Source organism: Ranitomeya imitator, chromosome 6 (assembly GCF_032444005.1).
Source record: "Ranitomeya imitator isolate aRanImi1 chromosome 6, aRanImi1.pri, whole genome shotgun sequence".
Lineage (NCBI taxonomy): Eukaryota > Metazoa > Chordata > Amphibia > Anura > Dendrobatidae > Ranitomeya > Ranitomeya imitator.
The window spans coordinates 216,854,169-216,878,648 of NC_091287.1; the positions used below are offsets into that span (position 1 = coordinate 216,854,169).

Here is a 24,480-nt window from a genome sequence, read left to right on the forward strand (position 1 = left end):
CATTCAAATCATGCACATTTTCCGTTCTGGTCGGTCTCTCTCTCTCTCAAAAAATGGGTCAGTTGCATCAGTTTTTCACTATTTGCAACGGATCCGTTTTTTCAAAAACTCGCCGGATCCTGCCTGATGGAAAAAAACTAATGTGTGAAAGTAGCCTAACTATCCATATATGTATCTACAGCTATCCATAGATATATCTATCCATACATATATCTATCCATACATACAGTGGGGCAAAAAAGTATTTAGTCAGTCAGCAATAGTGCAAGTTCCACCACTTAAAAAGATGAGAGGCGTCTGTAATTTACATCATAGGTAGACCTCAACTATGGGAGACAAACTGAGAAAAAAAAATCCAGAAAATCACATTGTCTGTTTTTTTAACAATTTATTTGCATATTATGGTGGAAAATAAGTATTTGGTCAGAAACAAACAATCAAGATTTCTGGCTCTCACAGACCTGTAACTTCTTCTTTAAGAGTCTCTTCTTTCCTCCACTCATTACCTGTAGTAATGGCTCCTGTTTAAACTTGTTATCCGTATAAAAAGACACCTGTGCACACCCTCAAACAGTCTGACTCCAAACTCCACAATGGTGAAGACCAAAGAGCTGTCAAAGGACACCAGAAACAAAATTGTAGCCCTGCACCAGGCTGGGAAGACTGAATCTGCAATAGCCAACCAGCTTGGAGTGAAGAAATCAACAGTGGGAGCAATAATTAGAAAATGGAAGACATACAAGACCACTGATAATCTCCCTCGATCTGGGGCTCCACGCAAAATCCCACCCCGTGGGGTCAGAATGATCACAAGAACGGTGAGCAAAAATCCCAGAACCACGCGGGGGGACCTAGTGAATGAACTGCAGAGAGATGGGACCAATGTAACAAGGCCTACCATAAGTAACACACTACGCCACCATGGACTCAGATCCTGCAGTGCCAGACGTGTCCCACTGCTTAAGCCAGTACATGTCCGGGCCCGTCTGAAGTTTGCTAGAGAGCATTTGGATGATCCAGAGGAGTTTTGGGAGAATGTCCTACAGTCTGATGAAACCAAACTGGAACTGTTTGGTAGAAACACAACTTGTCGTGTTTGGAGGAAAAAGAATACTGAGTTGCATCCATCAAACACCATACCTACTGTAAAGCATGGTGATGGAAACATCATGCTTTGGGGCTGTTTCTCTGCAAAGGGGCCAGGACGACTGATCCGGGTACATGAAAGAATGAATGGGGCCATGTATCGTGAGATTTTGAGTGCAAACCTCCTTCCATCAGCAAGGGCATTGAAGATGAAACGTGGCTGGGTCTTTCAACATGACAATGATCCAAAGCACACCGCCAGGGCAACGAAGGAGTGGCTTCGTAAGAAGCATTTCAAGGTTCTGGAGTGGCCTAGCCAGTCTCCAGATCTCAACCCTATAGAAAACCTTTGGAGGGAGTTGAAAGTTCGTGTTGCCAAGCGAAAAGCCAAAAACATCACTGCTCTAGAGGAGATCTGCATGGAGGAATGGGCCAACATACCAACAACAGTGTGTGGCAACCTTGTGAAGACTTACAGAAAACGTTTGACCTCTGTCATTGCCAACAAAGGTTATATTACAAAGTATTGAGATGAAATTTTGTTTCTGACCAAATACTTATTTTCCACCATAATATGCAAATAAATTGTTAAAAAAACAGACAATGTGATTTTCTGGATTTTTTTTTCTCAGTTTGTCTCCCATAGTTGAGGTCTACCTATGATGTAAATTACAGACGCCTCTCATCTTTTTAAGTGGTGGAACTTGCACTATTGCTGACTGACTAAATACTTTTTTGCCCCACTGTATATCTATAGATAGATACATAGATCTATCTATTCATATATCTATCTCATTCCTTCTATCTATCTATCTATCTATCTATCTATCTATCTATCTATCTATCTATAGATAGATAGATATGGGATAGATAGATAATTAGATTGAAGGAATGGGATAGATAGATAGATAGATAGATAGATAGATAGATAGATAGATAGATAGATAGATAGATAGATAGACAAACAGATTAGATATAAATATAGTTAGATAATAGATAGACAGATAGATCATCTATCTATCTATCTATATCATTCCATCTATCTATCTATCTATCTCTATCTATTATCTATCTTTATTTATATCTATCTATTATCTTTCTATTATCTATCATCTATCTATCTATCTCATTCCTTCTATATATCTAGTCTATCTATCATCTATCTGTCTATCTATAACATTCCTTCTATCTATTTCTATCTATTATCTTTATTTATATTTATCTATTATCTATCTATCATCTATATATATCATTCCTTCTATCTATCTATCTATCTATCTATCTATCTATCTATCTATCTATCTATCTCTATCTATTATCTATCTTTATTTATAGCTATCTATTATCTATCTATCTATCTATCTATCTATCTATTATCTATCAATCTATCTATCTATCTCATTCCTTCTATCTATCTATTCTATCTATCATCTATCTACAGTATCTATCTATCGTTCTCATTCCTTCTATCTATTCTATCTATCTATCTATCTATCTATCTATCTATCTATCTATCTATCTATCTATCTATCTATCTATCTATCTATCTCTGTCTATTATCTATCTTTATATCTATCTATCTATCTATCTATCTATCTATCTATCTATCTATCTATCTATCTATCTATCTATCTATCTATCTATCTATCTATCTGTCTATCTGTGTGTGTAATGGAGTGTGGGTTGAACAAATGTAAAAGAGGAGGTTGGAAAAGAAATGACATCACAATTCTTTTTTTTTTGTTCAATAATACATCTTGATTTACCTTTCAAAACCCATACAAAAACGCATTAAAAAATGCATCAAAAAATGCTCAAAAACTGCGTTTTCTGCCAAGAGAAGCAGATTCAGTGCAAAGGGTGCGTAGCCACCGAAACGCGTTGATGTAGCACAGTATTTTCCAAACTCCAGTCTTCATGAACCCCAACAGGTCATGTTTTCAGGATTTGCATAGTGCTGCACAACTGAGAGAACTCCTGATACTTTCATCACCTGTGCAATACTAAGGCTAGGTTCACATTGCGTTAGTGGGTGTCCGCTGACGGAATCCGTTTCATAGCGGCACTAACGCTATGTAACGGATCCATTCGCGCACCCATTGCCCACAATTATGTAGCGCATCGCTAACGCATGCCATTATTGGCATGCGTTAGTGATGTGCCGTTATTTTGTGACGGACCCTCGAACCTTGTCTGCAGCGTTTCTGGGTCCGTTCCCGCTAGCGCAGATAGAGCATAACGCGATCCTTTTTGGCAATTGTGTTAACGTAGTCCGTTAGCGTATGCGTTAAACAGACTGCACTAACGTAATGTGAACCTAGCCTAAGGAAATTCTGAAAACATGACCTGCTGGGGTCCGTGAGGATTGGAGTTTGGGAAACACTGAAAAGCTGATGCTGTTTTACCCTCTGCTGAGCACTTTTGGTGAATAAAGAAAGAGGTTTGTTCACAAGTTTGTTGAGCTGGATTTTCTTCTGCTTGGTGCGTTTCCTGTGCTCCGAACACCTAAGGATGTCTATTACGGTGAGCTGGACTTATTCCATTATTCACAAATGCCATGCTGAGGAAAAATGCATATTTCATCTGTAAATTGTGCAAAAAAACATGGTAATTCACAGTAAAATGTGCATGTTTTTCTGCATGATTTTAATTGCAGAGCACTCAGGATGAGCAAATGGTGCCTCAATAAATAAATGACGCCTACCATTAATGCAGCCAGTGCTGCCCTACAGGGAAGAGGAAGGATGACCAACTTCTACTCCCAAAGCTCATGGAATGTGCATTATGATTGGCCCATACATTGTTCTTGCATAAGGACTGTCTTCTGTGTCTGCTCCAGCCTCAATATATTAGTGTCTTATCCAAAATCCTTTATGTTAGCTCTTTATATAATTTACCACTCCAATCCCTTGTAGTGTTGTAGCAACATGTCCTATAACACTTATTAACTCCTTATTAATAGAATTGTTGTAGATTGATTCGGAAGACCAGGTACATTGTCACATCAATAGTCTGTTGCTGAATGGCATGAGGCAAAGGCACGCGTGATCTACTAACCAAAAAGAGAACCGGGACTTCTGGCTGATGGACTAGATTCTGCAAATACATATGCATCTACTAATTATTCTTTTTGTTCCGTTTATGAATATTCTAATAGACTCATTTACAAAATATTTATGTATTATCAGAGAAACAAACTTATCTGAATGTTTTGCATTAAATAATGAAAATTCAAGCACATCAACTATTTTCAAAAACTTACATTCACTGGAGTCTCCTGATATACTGGTTCACGGGCACCAAACTTGGCAGATCATGGGGGAAAAAAGGGTGTTTATCAATCCCTTGCAGAGTGTAATTAGATGATCCACATTACGAATCTTTAGTCCTTCTAAGCTCTTTGCACTGAATGGCACCAACCTGTAAATGAAAGAGCATTTGTTAATTATGCATTGCACATGAAGATTGTCTATCCACTGATCTAGTTAAGATATACTGTATACTCTACAGTCATTGCCGTAAGTGATGGCACCCTTGAAATTGTTCTAGAAATGAAGTATGGTATTTGTCCCAGAAAATGATTTCCATTACACAATTTTGTTATATGCATGTTTATTTCCTTTGTGTGTATTGTAACTACACAAAAAAACAGGGAAAAAATGCAAATTAGACATAATTTTAAACAAAACCCCCAAAATTGGCCTGACAAAATTGTTGTCACCCTCAACAATTTTTCGAATTATGGTGAAAACACGTATTTGATCACCAAAAAACATGCAAGATTTCTGGCTCTCACAGACCTGTAACTTCTTCTTTAAGAGGCTCCTCTGTCCTCCACTCATTACCTGTAGTAATGGCACCTGTTAGATCTTGTTATCAGTATAAAAAACACCTGTCCACAACCTTAAACAGTCTGACTCCAAACTCCACTATGGTTAAGACCAAACAGCGGTCAAAGGACACCAGAAACAAAAATGTAGTCCTGCACCAGGCTGGGAAGACTGAATCTGCCATAGGCAAGCAGCTTGGTGTGATTAAATCAACTGTGGGAGCAATAATAAGAAAATAGAACACATACAAGACCACTGAACAACTCTTACTTGAGCTGGGACTTCAAGCAAGTTCTCACCCCGTGGGGTCAAAATGATCACAAGAATGGTGAGCAAAATCCCAGAACCACATGGGGGAACCTAGTGAATGACCTGCATAGAGCTAGGACCACCGCAACAAATGCTACCATCATTAACACACTATGCCGCCAGGGACACAGATCCTGCAGTGCCAGATGTGTCCCCCTGCTTAAACGGAATCTGTCACCCCAAAATTGGCCTATAAACTAAGGTCACCACCATCAGGGGCTTATCTACAGCACGCCTGTGCAGGAGCCGCAGCAAGAAGACAAGAAGAGGATGTCATCGTATGAAGATGGGAGGCGCTGGACCCGGATCGCGATGTCCATCGGACCGAACCGCATCGGGACCGCCCCTGGGTGAGTATAATATAACCTGCTTTTTTATCTTTCAGGATGCATACACTTAAGAACTCTCCAACGCTTTAATCCATCCATTTCTGGGTGCTTCTTGAAATATGTTTGGGGTCATTGTCCTGCTGGAAGACCCAAGACATAGGATGCAATCTTGTTTAGATTACGCACCATTGAAAAAAGAATATCAAGACCTCTGGATATGGACTTGTAACCTTGATATTGCTGATATCTTTCAACAATTTTGATCCTCAAATCCTCAGACTGTTCTCTTCTCCTTTTTTCTATTCTCCATGATTAGCGTGTCAAGCACAACCACACATTGCAAAGATTGAGTCAATGTCTCCCTTTTTTGTCTGGTTCCAGGTGTGATTTTCGTATTGCCCACACCTGTTACTTACCACAGGTGTAATTAAATGAGCATCACATGCTTGAAACAAAGTTGCTTACCCACAATTTTAGAAAGGTGCCAACAATTCTGTATGGCCCGTTGTTTTTTTTAAATAAAATTATGTACAATTTGCCTTTTTTCTCTATTTTGTTGTGTTTTTCCGATGCATAAGGAAATAAACATGTGTGTGCAGTGCCATGTAAAGGTTTGCGCACCCTTGGTTAAGCAAGTTGAAGATGAAATGATGTCTAAAGGCCTAAATTTAAAGATGACACATTCCCTTGTATTTTAGGCTATATATTACATAATATATATATATATATATATATATATATATATATATATGTATATATATATACACATACCGCATATACTGTATATATACCTATATATATATATATATATATATATATATATATGCATTTTAAAAATTACAGGATGGGAATATGGGCTGAATTGAAAGTTTGGGCACTCTTGAAGATTTTTGTGCTCAGATAACTTTGACCAAGGCTTTAGATCTTAATTAGTCTGTTAGGGTTATGGCTAGTTATGGACGAACCCCTGGATGTTTAGGTCCAGCGGGTTTTGCCAAACAGTTAAAAAAAAGTTTGGCTAGGGAAGCAGGCAAGTACCTGAACCCGGACCTCATTCACTTGAATGGGGGGGTCTGTTATGGACCTGGTGGTTAGGAGCACCCGGAATGACCTGATGGTTAAACTAACACAGGACAAGCTCTGGGAAGTGGGAGCTCTGCTGACCGCAACCCCTAATCCTATCACACACACTAGAAATAGCCGTGGAGCGTACCTAACACTGCCTAGACGCCTCTTCACAGCCTAAGAGCTAAATACCCCTAGAGAAAGGAAATAAAGCCTACCTTGCCTCAGAGAAATTCCCCAAAGGAAAAGGCAGCCCCCCACAAATATTGACTGTGAGTTAAGATGAAAGTCACAAACACAGGAATGAAACAAGTTTCAGCAAAGGGAGGCCAGACTTACTAAACAGACTGAGGATAGAAAAGGTATCTTTGCGGTCAGCACAAAAAACTACAAAAAGACCACACAGAGTGTGCAAAAAGACCCCCGCACCGACTCACGGTGCGGAGGTGCCACTCTGCATCCCAGAGCTTCCAGCTAGCAAGGCAAAATCATGATAGCAAGCTGGACAAGAAAACAATGAACAACAAATAAACTAGCAGGGACTTAGCTTCTGCTGGAGTAGACAGGTCACCAGAAAGATCCAAGAACGAACTGAACCAGTACTAGAACATTGACAGCTGGCATGGAGTAACGATCTGAGTGGAGTTAAATAGAGCAGCCAGCCAAAGAATAAACTAGGTCACCTGTGGAAGGAACCTCAGAACCAGCAGCTCCACTCACAGCCACCAGAGGGAGTCCATGGACAGAACTCGCCGAAGTACCATTCATGACCACATGAGGGAGTTCGATAACAGAATTCACAACAGGGGTCCAAATATCCAGTGTTTCTCACTTTGTAATGTGCATGACAGTGTGGCGAACACTGCCTCTGATCGGCATTAAAATAATCACCGCCGGTGAGAGAGCCGCAGTTCCCACATTGTCAAATGATTGCAGCTGTGATCAGATGTAAAAAGTTTACCACCGGTACCTGGCTTCGTCTGATGGGACTACTACTCCCATGAGCCTATGCCTGCTGCCGCTATTAACAGCGAGAGCAGGTGGCGACTGATGGGAGTACTCATTAGCCGACTTCTGCGCTATAATAATTAATTTTAAAAAACAGCATGGGTTCCCCTGCATTTTTGATAATAAGCCAGGCAAAACTGACAGCTGTGGGATGCAAAACTCAGCTGTCAGCTTTACCAAGGTTGGTTATCAAGAATATTATTATTATTTAATAAATAATTTTAACAAATGGTGTGGGGTTCCCTCATTTTTGAAAACCAGCCAACCTAAAGCAGACAGCTAGGGGCTGGTATTCTCAGGTTGGTAAGAGGCCATGGATATTTGCCCCCTCAGCCTAAAAATAGCAGCTTGCAACTGCACCAGGAAAGGCACATCTATGAGGGTATACAGGTGCTGGCCCTACTTTATATGGGGAAAACATGGTGACTGTTTCCCTTTAACTTATTCTTGGGATCTCATTAAGTTTCCATTGATTACATGCCATAGTTACATAGTAAATTTGAAAAATGACTGTCTAGCTCAACTTTTATTAAAAATAACATTTGGTAAGCATATAACCCAAGCCCATTCTCCTACACATAGGGTGGGCAACACTCCACTAAATATATGAACATACTAATCAATTAGGAAGAAGCACTTGCGAAACGTGCATCGGGGCTTGTGAGGTACAGCATTTCACTTGGCACCAGGGCCGGACTGGCCATTGGGCATTTCTGGCAAATGCCAGAAGGGCCAGTGGCAGTAGTGGGCTGCTCGCCAGCACCGACTCCCCCCCGCCACTGACTCCCCCCACCAGCGCCGCCACATTCAACTATACCAGCGTCTATGACGCCAGTAAAGTTGAATGCAATGATGGAGGAGAGAGCATCTGCTGTCGCTCCCTCTCCCATCATTCCTCTGCCTCTGACACTGCGGGTGCGTGATGACATCATATCATTGCGCACCTGCTTTGTGTCGGGCGGGCAGACTGCAGCTGCTAAGACCGGAGCTGGGAGCAGCGCGGGGCATGAGGAGAGGTGATGAGAGTGTTTTTGGTTTTTTTTAAATATATCAATGAGTGATAACTGGATTGTGGGGCTATTGGGGGGCTGTATTGCATTCTATGGGGGGCTGTGCTGTATTACATTCTATGGGGGCTGTGCTGCATTACATTCGATGGGGACTGTGCTATATTACATTCTATGTTGGCTGGCTGCATTACATTCTATGGGGGCTGGCTGCATTACATTCTATGGGGGCTGGCTGCATTACATTCTATGGGGGCTGGCTGCATTACATTCTATGGGGGCTGTGCTGCATTACATTCTATGGGGCTGGCTGCATTACATTCTATGGGGGTTGGCTGCATTACATTCTATGGGTGGCTGACTGCATTACATTCTATGGGTGGCTGGCTGCATTACATTCTATGGGGGGCTGGCTGCATTACATTCTACGGGTGGCTGGCTGCATTAAATTCTATGGGGCTGGCTGCATTACATTCTATGGGTGGCTGGCTGCATTACATTATATGGGGGCTGGCTGCATTACATTCTATGGGGGCTGTGCTGCATTACATTCTATGGGGACTGGCTGCATTACATTCTATGGGGGCTGGCTGCATTACATTCTATGGGGGCTTGCTCCATTACATTCTATGGGGGCTGGCTGCATTACCTTCTATGGGAGCTAGCTGCATTGCATTCTATGGGGGCTGGCTGCATTACATTCTATGGGGGCTGTGCTGCATTACATTCTATGGGGCTGTGTTGCATTACATTCTATGGGGGTTGGCTGCATTCCATTCTATGGGGGCTGGCTGCATTACATTCTATGGGTGGCTGGCTGCATTAGATTCTATGGGGGGCTGGCTGCATTACATTCTATGGGGCTGGCTGCATTACATTCTATGGGGGTTGGCTGCATTACATTCTATGGGGGGAGCTGTATTACATTCTATGTGGGAGGGCTGTATTACAATCTGTGGGGGGCTGTATTACATTCTATGGGGGCTGTATTACATTCTCTTGAGGCTACATTATATTCTATGTCACATGACGCTACCGCGACCAATCACAAGCCGCGACGTCATCGAAGGTCCTTAACGCGCTCATTCTTAGGAAGGGAATCATGGCGGTTGCAGCGGTGACAACCATGGCGCGTCCGAGGGTAAGTATATCAATATTTTTTTTTTTATTCTTTATTTTACACATGAATATGGATCCCAGGGCCTGAAGGAGAGTTTCCTCTCCTTCAGACCCTGGGAACCATAGAGGAATACCTTCCGATATTTGTGTCCCATTGACTTGTATTGGTATCGGATATCGGAATCCGATACCGATACTTTCAAATATCGGACGGTATCGCTCAACACTAGTCACCATGTGACAAGTGGGCCTGTGTAACTTCAAATATAAATAAAGATTATTATTATTATTATTATTATTATTATTATTATTATTATTATTATTAAATGCCAGGGCTGAATTTTAGTCCCAGTCTGGCCCTGCTTGGCACTATACATGGGAAGCAGGATGCGGCACACAGATTTAGGCAATATGTATTGATCAGGGTTTGCAACTCTTTAATTTTTGCTGATTGTTAGATGCAGCCATTATGGATGATGATACGGTGATTGCTGGGACTATTTAAACATTGCTCTCATGTTTCAACTGCTATTTACCTGTGGTATGCATACTATGCATCTGCACTCTAGATACTTGCTCCTACGTTTGCTATTGTTGATTGCTCTTCTAGATTAATTATTTATGTGTAATGTTATTTGGATATTGCAGCATTTGTGCATTGGCACTTTAGATCACAATTTGTAATGTGACTCGGATATTGCAGCATTTATGCACTTGCACTTTAGATTACTATTTGCTTCACCAAACAGGGATATTCCCATATAATTTCCAAGTTATGGGTGAGGACATTATATGAATATAACGCTTACTATCTATCCATAGGCAGCATGTCACATTTACTTAGGAGCATTAAAGAATTTGTCTCCCCTGTCTCTCTAAGGATATATATATATGTATGTGCTTTAGCTGACCTCCTGTGGACTATTGATCTTGATTTAGAGGCACTATTTTAATTTTGTGTGTAGATTTTTATATATGTCTAAATAAAGGAAAAAAAAAACTTTTATTAAAAAAACATAAAGACACTTCTTGATTTAATGTAGTTTAATGACTAATTGACCAGTATGTTCATAAAGAATAACATTTGTACATTTATTTTGCCTACTCATCTTGAGGAACGCAAAGGAAAAAAAGTATGGAATGAGCCAATTTGCTCTAAAGCAGAAACACTTTCTTTCTCATGTTATTTTGTTCCACAATATTATCTAGACGCTTTTGAGGGCATTGACTGTTTTCGCTGTGACCAGCTCCTGAGGTAGGTGATTCCACAGATTATTGTTTCTCATGGTAAAGACAGCTTATTATTATTTTTCCCAGGATGAGTTATATTTTTCATTGGCATCCATTTAAGTAAGACAGCAACTTCAGCAACAGCCAGCAGAATTGTTATGATGTACAGTATATGATTGTTACATTGGACTAGTAAAACAGATGCAAAACATTAACTTATTGTTTTTGCATATTTTTAAATTCCCTCTTGAACAATAATGGAATGTTACATAACCGTAAAATGATATGCTGCTAAGTAACTATAGATAGGTTCATGCTCAGAAACAAAAATGCAGTATGGTTGGCGGGTTTACAGTTTGTCTGTAAACAGGTATTCAGAAACTAAAATGTGTCCTTTTTACAAAGCAATAAAAAAATAATAACATCTCAAGGTCTATACCAAAAAGGACGGACAAGAAAAGCTGTGTAGGTGGTTGAACCAAAAGCAATCACCAGCAACAGGCCACTGTATTCTGTTGGCAGCATGTCCGTGTCTGATATTATATCAAGGAAGTGAGAAAAAATTGATTTTACTAAACACAAAATTTATGAAGTAGTCAGTTGTACATTTCTAAATGTGAAGATTTTCTTTAAAAAAACAACAACAATTATGGCTTGCCTATCTCACAAGCCAGGGACACATTTTCTGTGACACACAAGCTTTGGCTTCAAGATTATTTAGTAGCAACATTAGGACAGATATATATGTATAGAGTGCCCTCCTTTGCAGTATGTGAAGAATAAAAGAATGCTGTTTTTAAGTTGCTGTTATTACAGTATATCACATACAGTATCATTAAATTCACAGACACACTAATTATGCAGCTGCAGCAACTCCCTTTCTTTGGATTTCTTGGGTTAATCACTGACTGACACTACCACTCCCATCCTCAATGTGTTTCTGCATTGCTGTAGTACATCACAATCAGATTTAGTCTTTTTATGGCAACCAAGCTATAAATATAGAGTGAAGAGCAAAAAGGTAATAATGTTTTGAACTTTTGACTTTAAGGCTCTATACAGTATCTCATCATCAACTACTGTTTTGATTGTGGGACTACCATAATTTTATAGACAATCCTCTTGGCTGCCTCATACATAAATTTGACTTGCAACTATTTACCATATGATTATTTATTCAGATTCTTGTCATGTCACTGCATTCTTACCGTTTTGCTCTTGGTGGTGTAAAAATCTTTTTTTTTCCTGGATACTACAAAATACAACCTGTTCATACATTCCCTAATAGCTGAGGGTATTATTAGATTGATTCCCAAGTGAAAGGTCATTTGTTTGAATCAAGGAGTATCCATGAAGAAGATTTCCCAAGAAAAGAGAAACAGCATCATCTAGCTCACCGATAGCAGTCTCTCGGCCAAGAAAATTGGCAAACTACATCATGTGCGTGTAATGACAGTTGGAAGAATACGAAATGAAGTCCATCCATCCATTCAGAAGACAAAAGGTGGGCATGCAAACAAAATATCTGAGTCAACAAATCGGCTCATCCCAAGGTCTATCAGTTCTGCACGGCAGTGAAGGCAGCTCGCATGCTTCATAATAGTGGAATAATAATAATAATTTTTATTTATATAGCGGCAACATATTCCGCAGCACTTTACAATTAAGTGGGGACATGTACAGACAATAAATTCTATACAAGTTAAGACAATTTAAACAGTGACATTAGGAATGAGGTCCCTGCTCGAAAGTTTACAATCTACAAGGAAATGGGGGGACACAATAGTGCTTGTCATTTCAGGTCTGGCAATTATAATAAATAGTAGAGTTGAGCGACTTTTACTTTTTTTAGGATCGAGTCGGGTTTAACTTTCCCAAAAGTTGGGTCGGGTGAAATCGGCCGATTATTGCGAAAAGTCGGGGTTCGGCCGAAACACGAAACCCAATGCAAGTCAATGTGGAATCAAAGTCGGCAGTGAGTGGAGGACAGGAAAACACCTACAGTGCCCATTTTAATGCCAAAAACATCAATTTGTATTACTGAAGCTTGTCAATCTTAATTTACTTTATAATAATAGTTAGGCATTGAAAACAGGGGCTCTTTTGGCTAAAGTTGTGGGGGCGTAGGGCTGGCTCAAGATTTCCGTGGGCCCGGGAAACGCGGAATACGTCATGGCAGTGGAGCAGGGAGAGGTAAGCATTTCAACTTTACAAGTGCTGCAATCCTGAGCATGCAGGTGGGGCCCACTAGTTGGCACTGGCACAGGGTCCCTCATAGTACGGCGGTGTGTTTGACGGCGGACGGTGCCTCCCACTGCCAGATACACTTTTGCGTACTATGAGGGGCCCTGTGCCAGTGCCAATGAGTATGCCCCCCACCTGATGAAGGAACCTGCACTTTCATCTGCACCTTCCTCTTTGTCCCCGTGTAAGGTGGTATAGTATGTGTGAAGGGGAACCTGACTTTCAGCAGGGTCAGATTCTGGCTGTGTAGAGTGCAAGGGGAATGTAGTGGTCTGGGTCAATGTACCAGCAGACTCATCTAGCAGTGGCTGGGCAATGGGCAGGATGAGGAGGAAACACAGATATAAGCCCAAAATAAAAAAGTAGGCTAAAAGCAGTTCAAAATTGGTAACAGGAGTACACAGGCGGCATTGCTTTGTTCAGTGGAGGACAATTGTAAGGAGTGGCTGACACAGTTACTAGGCCCAAATAAGTAGGTAGGCTAAATGCAGTTCAAAATTGGTAACTAGAGTAGATAGGAGACATTGCTTTGTTCAGTGGAGGAGAAAAGGAAGGAGCGGCAGACACCGTTAGTAGGCCCAACCAAACAAGTAGGCCAAATGCAGTTTAATATCTGAAACGTTAAAAATTGAGGCTCAGCTTTGTTCAGTGGAGGAGAAAAGCAAGGAGCGGCAGACACCGTTAGAAGGCCCAACCAAACAAGTAGGCCAAATGCAGTTTAATATCTGAAATGGTGAAAAATGAGGCTCAGCTTTGTTCAGTGGAGGAGAAAAGCAAGGAGCGGCAGACACCGTTAGAAGGCCCAACCAAACAAGTAGGCCAAATGCAGTTTAATATCTGAAACAGTGAAAATTGAGGCTCAGCTTTGTTCAGGGGAGGAGAACAACAAGGAGCGTCAGACACCGTTAGTAGGGCCAACCAAACAAGTAGGCCAAATGCAGTTTAATATCTGAAACTGTGAAAATTGAGGCTCAGCTTTGTTCAGTGGAGGAGAAAAGCAAGGAGCGGCAGACACCGTTAGAAGACCCAACCAAACAAGTAGGCCAAATGCAGTTTAATATCTGAAACAGTGAAAATTGAGGCTCAGCTTTGTTCAGGGGAGGAGAACAACAAGGAGCGGCAGACACCATTGGTAGGGCCAACCAAACAAGTAGGCCAAATGCAGTTTAATATCTGAAATGGTGAAAATTGAGGCTCAGCTTTGTTCAGTGGAGGAGAACAACAAGCAGCGGCAGAAACCGTTAGAAGGCCAAACCAAACAAGTAGGCCAAATGCAGTTTAATATCTGAAACGGTGAAAATTGAGGCTCAGCTTTGTTCAGTGGAAGAGAACAACAAGGAGCGGCAGACACCGTTAGTAGGCCCAACCAAACAAGTAGGCCAAATGCAGTTTAATATCTGAAATGGTGAAAATTGAGGCTCAGCTTTGTTCAGTGGAGGACAACTGTAATGGGAGGCAGACACAGTTAGTATGCCTAAATAAGTAAGTAGGCTAAATGCAGTTCAAAATTGGTAACTGGAGTACACAGGCGTCATAGCTTTGTTCAATGGAGGACAGCTGTAATGAGTGGCGCAGACAGACTTAGTAGGCCTAAAATAAAAAAGTAGGCTAAACGCAGTTCAAAATTGGTAACAGGACTAACCAGGTGGCATAGCTTTATTCAGCGGAGGAGGACAACTGTTATGAGAGGCTCACACAGACTTAGTAGGCCTAAAATAAAAAAGTAGACTAAATGCAGTTCAAAATTGGTAAGAGGAGTACACAGGCGGCATAGCTTTTTTCAGTGGAGGAGGACAACTGTTATGAGAGGCTCACATAGACTTAGTAGGCCTAAAATAAAAAAGTAGGCTAAATGTAGTTCAAAATTGGTAAGAGGAGTACACAGGCGGCATAGCTTTTTTCAGCGGAGGAGGACAACTGTTATGAGAGGCTCACACAGACTTAGTAGGCCTAAAATAAAAAAGTAGGCTAAATGCAGTTCAAAATTGGTAACAGGACTATCCAGGCGGCATAGCTTTATTCAGCGGAGGAGGACAACTGTTATGAGAGGCTCACACAGACTTAGTAGGCCTAAAATAAAAAAGTAGGCTAAATGCAGTTCAAAATTGGTAACAGGACTAACCAGGAGGCATAGCTAGGTACTGGGGTGGGCTCCTCTGCTGAGTAGCAGACAGTGGTAGTAGGCGCAAAGTATTAACTGGTCTAAATGGAGGCCAGGGCCCCTGTATATTTTAACTATCATCTATCATTTCAACAAATTTGTATTGGCAGTGCTATTGAAGGATTTAACAGCACAGACTACACCGTGGTGGAGGAGGGAGAGGTAAGTTTTGCAAGTGGTAGAGCACTTTTCGAGCTGGGGGGGAACACTCTCTCGTGGGTGGCGGTACTGGCACATGGCCCCTCATACTACGACGATGTGTCTGACTTTGGGTGTGCACCACCACCGTCAGAGACACTTCATTGTACTATGAGGGACCCTGTGCCAGTGCCGTCGCCCAAAAGTAGGCACAACCACCTTTCCAGGCAAATGGCACTCGCACGGGTGCTTGCACCAAGTGGTGACCACAGCCCTGTGGGGGAGTCAGCCCATTTAAGGAGGTATAAAAATGGCCTATGGTGGACATTCAGCAGCTGCAAATGGAGGAATTGGAGCAGTCAGCAAGAGGAGGCCAAAAGCAAGACATTTTTCAGGCAATCTACATGTCAGCAGGGGAAGGTGGGACAAAATAATTTGAAATCCATGATTGGTTCATTTTAATGAAGGTTAGATCATCAACATTCTGGGTAGCCAGACGTGTCCTTTTTTCGGTCAGTATTGAACCAGCAGCACTGAAGACTCTTTCTGATAGCACACTAGCAGCTGGGCAAGCGAGCTCCTGTAATGCATATTCTGCCAATTCAGGCCAGGTGTCTATTTTAGATGCCCAGTAATCAAAGGGGAATGACCTGTGAGGGAGAACATTGATAAGGGAGGAAAAATAGTTGGTAACCATACTGGACAAATGCTGTCTCCTGTCACTTTGAATTGATGAATCAGTACCTGTCGTGTCTGTGGTCATTGCGAAATCACTCCACAACCAGGTCATAAAACCCCTCGGTCCAACGCCACTTCGGATTTGTGCACCTCCAACACCTCTGCCATGTTGCCCCCTACGGCTCGTGTGAGAAACATTACCACCTCTGTGTGATGGGAATGCCTGAACCAAACGGTCTACAAGAGTTACTTATTTGGTAGCCAATATTTGCTCCAGGTTCTCATGTGGCAAGATATTTTGTAATTTTCCTTTGTATCGTGGATCCAGGAGGCAGGCCAACCAGTAATCATCATCGGTCATCATTTTGATAATGCGGGGGTCTCTTTTTAGGATACGCAAGGCATAATCTGCCATGTGGGCCAATGTTCCAGGTGTCAATTCACTACTTGTGCTAGGTTGAGGAGCAATTTCTTGGAAATCAACTTCACTTGTGGCCCGCAAAAACCCTGTACCTGACCTTGCAACGCCACCAGTTTCTATTGCTCCCTGAGAATCATCCTTCTCCCATAAATATTCATCCCCATCGTCCTCTTCCTCCTCCTCATCTTAGTTCGCCACCTCGTCCAGGAGAGTTCCCTGACCAGACAATGGCTGACTGTCATCAAGGCTTCCCTCCTCCTCGGCTGCAGATGCCTGCTCCTTGATATGCATCAAACTCTGCATCAGCAGATGCATTAGTGGGATGCTCATGCTTATGATGGCATCGTCTGCACTTACCAGCCATGTGCATTCCTCAAAACACTGAAGGACTTGACAGAGGTCTTGGAGCTTCGACCACTGCACACCAGACAACTCCATGTCTGCCATCCAACTGCCTGCCCGTGTATGTGTATCCTCCCACAAATAAATGACAGCACACCTCTGTTCGCAAAGCCTCTGAAGCATGTGCAGTGTGGAGTTCCACCTTGTTGCAATGTCGATTATTAGGCGGTGCTGGGAAAGATTCAGCGATCGCTGATGGTTCTGCATACGGCTGGAGTGTACGGGCGACCGGCGGATGTGCGAGCAAAGTCTTCGCACCTTCAGGAGCAGGGCTGGTAACTCCGGATAATTTTTCAGGAAGCAATGCACCACCAGGTTCAAGGTGTGAGCCAGGCAAGGAATGTGTTTCAGTTCTGAAAGGGCTATGACAGCCATAAAATTCCTTCCGTTATCACTGACTACCTTGCCTGCCTCAAGATGTACACTGCCCAGTCATGACTGAGTTTCTTGCTGCAAGTACTCGGCCAGTACTTCTGCGGTGTGTCTGTTGTCGCCCAAACTATTCATTTGTAGCACAGTCTGTTGACTCTTACCACTAGCTGTTCAATAATGGAACACCTCGTGTGCAACACTGGCAGCTGCGGATGGAGTGGTTGTGCGACTGCGCTCTGTGTTGTGATAAGGTAATTCAGTACCACAATGGACATAGAGGTCAGAGCACATACAGTGACCTGATAATAACCCAAAAACATAGAACGAGCTCTGAGACGTGGGAACTCTGCTGACCACAATCCCTAATCCTCTCCAACCACACTAGAGGCAGCCGTGGATTGCGCCTAACGCTCCCTATGCAACTCGGCACAGCCTGAGAAACTAGCTAGCCTGAAGATAGAAAATAAGCCTACCTTGCCTCAGAGAAATACCCCAAAGGAAAAGGCAGCCCCCACATATAATGACTGAGTTAAGATGAAAAGACAAACGTAGAGATGAAATAGATTTAGCAAAGTGAGGCCCGACTTTCTGAACAGAGCGAGGATAGGAAAGATAACTTTGCGGTCAACACAAAACCCTACAAAAACCACGCAAAGGGGGCAAAAAGACCCTCCTTACCGAACTAACGGCACGGAGGTACACCCTCTGCATCCCAGAGCTTCCAGCAAGCAAGAAAAAACAAATAGACAAGCTGGACAGAAAAAACAGCAAACAAAATAGCAAAGCAGAACTTAGCTATGCAGAGCAGCAGGCCACAGGAACGATCCAGGAGGAAACAGGTCCAATACTAGAACATTGACTGGAGGCCAGGATCAAAGCACTAGGTGGAGTTAAATAGAGCAGCACCTAACAACTTCACCACATCACCTGAGGAAGGAAACTCAGAAGCCGCAGTACCACTCTCCTCCACCAACGGAAGTTCACAGAGAGAATCAGCCGAAGTACCACTTGTGACCACAGGAGGGAGCTCTGCCACAGAATTCACAACAGTACCCCCCCTTGAGGAGGGGTCACCGAACCCTCCCCAGAGCCCCCAGGACGACCAGGATGAGCCATATGAAAGGCACGAACAAGATCGGGAGCATGGACATCAGAGGCAAAGACCCAGGTATTATCTTCCTGAGCATAACCCTTCCACTTAACCAGATACTGGAGTTTCCGTCTTGAAACACGAGAATCCAAAATCTTCTCCACAATATACTCCAACTCCCCCTCCACCAAAACCGGGGCAGGAGGATCAACAGATGGAACCATAGGTGCCACGTATCTCCGCAACAATGACCTATGGAATACGTCATGTATGGAAAAAGAATCTGGAAGGGTCAGACGAAAAGACACAGGATAAAGATCCTCAGAAATCCTATACGGACCAATGAAACGAGGTTTAAACTTAGGAGAGGAAACCTTCATAGGAATATGACGAGAAGATAACCAAACCAAATCCCCAACACGAAGTCGGGGACCCACACAGCGTCTGCGATTAGCGAAACGTTGAGCCTTCTCCTGGGACAACGTCAAATTGTCCACTACATGAGTCCAAATCTGCTGCAACCTGTCCACCACAGTATCCACACCAGGACAGTCCGAAGACTCAACCTGCCCTGAAGAGAAACGAGGATGGAACCCAGAGTTGCAGAAAAACAGCGAAACCAAGGTAGCCGAGCTGGCCCGATTATTAAGGGCGAACTCAGCCAAAGGCAAAAAGGACACCCAGTCATCCTGATCAGCAGAAACAAAGCATCTCAGATATGTTTCCAAGGTCTGATTGGTTCGTTCGGTCTAGCCATTAGTCTGAGGATGGAAAGCCGAGGAAAAAGACAAGTCAATGCCCATCCTACCACAAAAGGCTCGCCAAAACCTCGAAACAAACTGGGAACCTCTGTCAGAAACGATATTCTCTGGAATGCCATGTAAACGAACCACATGCTGGAAGAACAATGGCACCAAATCAGAGGAGGAAGGTAATTTAGACAAGGGTACCAAATGGACCATCTTAGAGAAGCGATCACAGACCACCCAAATGACTGACATCTTTTGAGAGACGGGAAGATCTGAAATAAAATCCATAGAGATATGTGTCCAAGGCCTCTTCGGGACCGGCAAGGGCAAAAGCAACCCACTGGCACGAGAACAGCAGGGCTTAGCCCGAGCACAAATCCCACAGGACTGCACAAAAGAACGCACATCCCGCGACAGAGATGGCCACCAAAAGGATCTAGCCACTAACTCTCTGGTACCAAAGATTCCAGGATGACCAGCCAACACCGAACAATGAACCTCAGAGATAACTTTATTCGTCCACCTATCAGGGACAAACAGTTTCTCCGCTGGGCAACGATCAGGTTTATTAGCCTGAAATTTTTGCAGCACCCGCCGCAAATCAGGGGAGATGGCAGACACAATTACTCCCTCTTTGAGGATACCCGCCGGCTCAGATAAACCCGGAGAGTCGGGCACAAAACTCCTAGACAGAGCATCCGCCTTCACATTTTTAGAGCCCGGAAGGTACGAAATCACAAAGTCAAAATGGGCAAAAAACAACGACCAACGAGCCTGTCTAGGATTCAACTGCTTGGCAGACTCGAGATAAGTCAAGTTCTTATGATCAGTCAAGACCACCACGCGATGCTTAGCTCCTTCAAGCCAATGACGCCACTCCTCGAATGCCCACTTCATGGCCAGCAACTCTCGATTGCCCACATCATAATTTCGCTCAGCAGGCGAAAACTTCCTGGAAAAGAAGGCGCATGGTTTCATCACCGAGCAATCAGAACTTCTCTGCGACAAAACAGCCCCTGCTGCAATCTCAGAAGCATCAACCTCGACCTGGAATGGAAGCGAAACATCTGGTTGACACAACACAGGGGCAGAAGAAAAACGACGCTTCAACTCTTGAAAAGCTTCCACAGCAGCAGAAGACCAATTGACCACATCAGCACCCTTCTTGGTCAAATCGGTCAATGGTTTAGCAATACTAGAAAAATTGCAGATGAAGCGACGATAAAAATTAGCAAAGCCCAGGAACTTTTGCAGACTTTTCAGAGATGTCGGCTGAGTCCAATCATGGATGGCTTGGACCTTAACAGGGTCCATCTCGATAGTAGAAGGGGAAAAGATGAACCCCAAAAATGAAACCTTCTGAACACCAAAGAGACACTTTGATCCCTTCACAAACAAATAATTAGCACGCAGGACCTGAAACACCGTTCTGACCTGCTTCACATGAGACTCCCAATCATCCGAGAAGATCAAAATGTCATCCAAGTACACAATCAGGAATTTATCCAGGTACTCTCGGAAGATGTCATGCATAAATGACTGAAACACTGATGGAGCATTGGCAAGTCCGAATGGCATTACTAGATACTCAAAATGGCCCTCGGGCGTATTAAATGCAGTTTTCCATTCATCGCCTCGCTTAATACGCACAAGATTATATGCACCACGAAGATCTATCTTGGTGAACTAACTAGCCCCCTTAATCCGAGCAAACAAATCAGATAACAACGGCAAAGGGTACTGAAATTTAACCGTGATCTTATTTAGAAGGCGGTAATCTATACAAGGTCTCAGCGAACCATCCTTCTTGGCTACAAAAAAGAACCCTGCTCCTAATGGCGACGATGACGGGCGAATATGCCCCTTCTCCAAGGACTCCTTCACATAACTCCACATAGCGGCGTGCTCAGGCACAGACAAATTAAACAGTCGACCTTTTGGGAATTTACTACCAGGAATCAAATCGATAGCACAATCACAATCCCTATGCGGAGGTAGGGTATCGGACTTGGGCTCATCAAATACATCCCGGTAATCAGACAAGAACTCTGGAACCTCAGAAGGGGTGGATGACGAAATAGTCAGAAATGGGACATCACCATGTACCCCCTGACAACCCCAGCTGGACACAGACATGGATTTTCCAATCTAATACTGGATTATGGACTTGTAGCCATGGCAACCCCAACACGACCACATCATGCAGATTATGCAACACCAGAAAGCGAATAACCTCCTGATGTGCAGGAGCCATGCACATGGTCAGCTGGGTCCAGTACTGAGGCTTATTCTTGGCCAAAGGCGTAGATTCAATTCCTCTCAATGGAATAGGATACTGCAAGGGCTCCAAGAAAAACCCACAATGCCTAGCATACTCCAAGTCCATCAAATTCAGGGCAGCGTCTGAATCCACAAATGCCATGACAGAATACGATGACAAAGAGCAGATCAAGGTAACGGACAAAAGAAATTTTGACTGTACCGTACCAATGGTGGCAGACCTAGCGAACCGCTTAGTGCGCTTAGGACAATCAGAGATAGCATGAGTGGAATCACCACAGTAGAAACACAGCCCATTCAGACGTCTGTGTTCTTGCCGTTCAACTCTGGTCAAAGTCCTATCGCACTGCATAGGCTCAGGTTTAAGCTCAGGTAATACCGCCAAATGGTGCACAGATTTACGCTCACGCAAGCGTCGACCGATCTGAATGGCCAAAGACATAGACTCATTCAGACCAGCAGGCATAGGAAATCCCACCATGACATTCTTAAGGGCTTCAGAGAGACCCTTTCTGAAAATAGCGGCGAGCGCACCTTCATTCCATTGAGTGAGTACGGACCACTTTCTAAATTTCTGACAATATACCTCTATCTCATCCTGACCCTGACACAGAGCCAGCAAATTTTTCTCTGCCTGATCCACTGAATTAGGTTCATCGTACAGCAATCCGAGCACCAGGAAAAACGCATCGATATTACTTAATGCAGGATCTCCTGACGCAAGAGAAAATGCCCAGTCCTGAGGGTCGCCACGTAAAAAGAAATAATGATCCTAACTTGTTGAACTGGGTCACCAGAGGAGCGAGGTTTCAAAGCCAGAAATAGTTTACAATTATTTTTGAAACTCAGAAATTTAGTTCTATCTCCAAAAAGCAAATCAGGAATAGGAATTCTCGGTTCTAACATAGAATTCTGAACCACAAAGTCTTGAATATTTTGTACTCTTGCCGTGAGCTGATCCACACATGAAGACAGACATTTAATGTCCATCGCTACACCTGTGTCCTGAACCACCCAAATGTCTAGGGGAAAAAAAAGGCAAAACACAGTGCAGAGAAAAAAAAATGGTCTCAGAACTTCTTTTTTTCCTCTATTGAGAATCATTAGTACTTTTGGCCTACAGTACTGTTGTGATAAGGTAATTCAGTACCACAATGGACATAGAGGTCAGAGCACATACAGTGACCTGATAATAACCCAAAAACATAGAACGAGCTCTGAGACGTGGAAACTCTGCTGACCGCAATCCCTAATCCTCTCCAACCACACTAGAGGCAGCCGTGGATTGCGCCTAACGCTCCCTATGCAACTCGGCACAGCCTGAGAAACTAGCTAGCCTGAAGATAGAAAATAAGCCTACCTTGCCTCAGAGAAATACCCCAAAGGAAAAGGCAGCCCCCACATATAATGACTGTGAGTTAAGATGAAAAGACAAACGTAGAGATGAAATAGATTTAGCAAAGTGAGGCCCGACTTTCTGAACAGAGCGAGGATAGGAAAGATAACTTTGCGGTCAACACAAAACCCTACAAAAACCACGCAAAGGGGGCAAAAAGACCCTCCTTACTGAACTAACGGCACGGAGGTACACCCTCTGCGTCCCAGAGCTTCCAGCAAATAAGAAAAAACAAATAGACAAGCTGGACAGAAAAAAACAGCAAACAAAATAGCAAAGCAGAACTTAGCTATGCAGAGCAGCAGGCCACAGGAACGATCCAGGAGGAAACAGGTCCAATACTAGAACATTGACTGGAGGCCAGGATCAAAGCACTAGGTGGAGTTAAATAGAGCAGCACCTAACGACTTCACCACATCACCTGAGGAAGGAAACTCAGAAGCCGCAGTACCACTCTCCTCCACCAACGGAAGTTCACAGAGAGAATCAGCCAAAGTACCACTTGTGACCACAGGAGGGAGCTCTGCCACAGAATTCACAACAGCTCTGTGGATGAGCTTTCACTTCTGGAGGAGGAGGAGGAGGGGTGGCGAACGCCTACAGCCAACTGTTTCCTAGACCGTGGGCTAGGCAGAACTGTCCAACTATGGCTGTCCTCTGTGGACCCTGCATCCACCTCATTAACCCAGGGTGCCGAGATGGACATGTAACATCCCTGGCCATGCCTACTTGTCCATGCATCTGTTGTCAGATGCACCTTTCTACTGACTGATTGCCTTAGTGCATGGACAATGCGGTCTTTGACATGCTGGTGGAGGGCTGGGATGGCTTTTCTCGCAAAGAAGTGTCGACTGGGTAGGTCATAGAGTGGTACTGCGTAGGCCATCAGGGCTTTGAAAGCTTCGCTTTCAACCAAACAGTAGGGCATCATCTCTAATGAGATTAGTCTAGCAATGTGGGCGTTCAAACTCTGTGTTCGCAGATGAGAGGATGAGTACTTTCTTTTCCTAGCGAAAGTCTCTTGTAGGGTGAGCTGGAGTGGAGAGCTGCATATGGTGGAACTAAGCGCTGGGGGTGGTGGACATGGCAGATTGAGAGAGGGTTGGTGATGGTATTCTTGATGTTGGCCTACCTAGAGTGTTTCCTACCAAGAACCTTGTGATTCCCTGACTGCTTTGGCCTTGTGACGATACCTCCACATTTGCTGCTGGTGGTGTCCTAACCGGTGGGCTTACTGTGAGGAAAGCAATGTAGCGTTGCTGACTACCTTCATTCTGAGCAGGAGCACCAAAGGTACTGGACGTTTGGTAGTTAGTCCAGGCTTGCATGTGCATGCTGGTTAAATGTCTACGCATGCACGTTGTATTTAAACTTTGGAGATTCTTCCCTCTGCTAAAGGTCTTTGAGCACTTCTTACAGATAACTTTGCACTCATCATTCGGATCTTGGTTAAAAAATGCCCACACTGCACTCTTCCTACTATGGATTACCTTTTCAGGTATTGCACGCTGTGCTACTTTCACCGGATGGCCACGGTGTCCTAAAACTGTTTTTGGATTTGACAAA

The 24,480-nt window shown here is 43.4% G+C and overlaps 1 protein-coding gene across 3 annotated transcripts in view; it reads right to left on the reverse strand.

Annotated features, from left to right (window-relative positions):
• LOC138642361 (poly(rC)-binding protein 3-like) overlaps window positions 1-24,480 on the reverse strand; it is a 1,684,203-nt gene that overhangs the window by 915,167 nt on the left and 744,556 nt on the right. For all 3 annotated transcript variants that reach the window (XM_069730482.1, XM_069730481.1, XM_069730478.1), the window contains exon 3: window positions 4,349-4,506. The gene's annotated coding sequence lies outside the window, so the exon portion shown is untranslated. The remainder of the gene's footprint in view (window positions 1-4,348; window positions 4,507-24,480) is intronic.